Source organism: Dendroctonus ponderosae, unplaced genomic scaffold, assembly GCF_020466585.1.
Source record: "Dendroctonus ponderosae isolate FM_Combo_2020 unplaced genomic scaffold, Dpon_F_20191213v2 Dpon_F_20191213_5, whole genome shotgun sequence".
Taxonomy (NCBI): Eukaryota; Metazoa; Arthropoda; class Insecta; order Coleoptera; family Curculionidae; genus Dendroctonus; species Dendroctonus ponderosae.
This window is the reverse complement of record NW_026018715.1, coordinates 4,810,067-4,810,773: the sequence shown is the minus strand read 5'-3', so window position 1 is coordinate 4,810,773 and position 707 is coordinate 4,810,067.

The window sequence follows — 707 nt, the reverse complement described above, 5'->3', positions numbered from 1 at the left end:
AGTACAAATTAATAGACATTTTATTCTTTTTTATATTTTCAAAATATACACTTATACAAGTGCATTAACTAATTTATTTAGCAAAGATTAAATTATCTCATATTTCATTAATTAAAATATTAATAGGGTAGTATGAAAATATATAATTGTTAAAATTTGTCCTAACATATATGGATCCTCCACAGGGCGTGCTCCGATTCAAGTTAATAGAATAATAATAGAAAAGAATACTCAAAAAATATTTTTTATAATAATTTTATTTAAAGGGTAAACATTTCTTCTGATTTTTTTTTGTAGAAAGCTTAGAAAGCATAAAATAGCAATAGGAAATACTAATGCAATAACTCCTCCAAGTACGTACTTTTGCCACTGTTTTCGACGGCGAAAGCATCACTTTTACCCATTACAAATATTCTTATGTACTCTTTTCTTTCTATGTTCTCTCTTGTATCGCAATGGTTCTAAAGAAATTAAAGAATAAGTATATGTTCACTAAAAAAACCACTGTTTTATTATAAATTGAAGACTTTGTTTATATGTTCCTTATTGAAAATGCGTTTTAAATTGTTCATCATAATCATATAGTTTCATAAACATTTATATGATGAGAACAACGTTTCAGATGAAAAATCAAAAGTCTTGTGTAAATTGTTGAAAAAACTTAATTAAAGACCTTCGAAATTTTAGTGGATATCGAATATGGATAT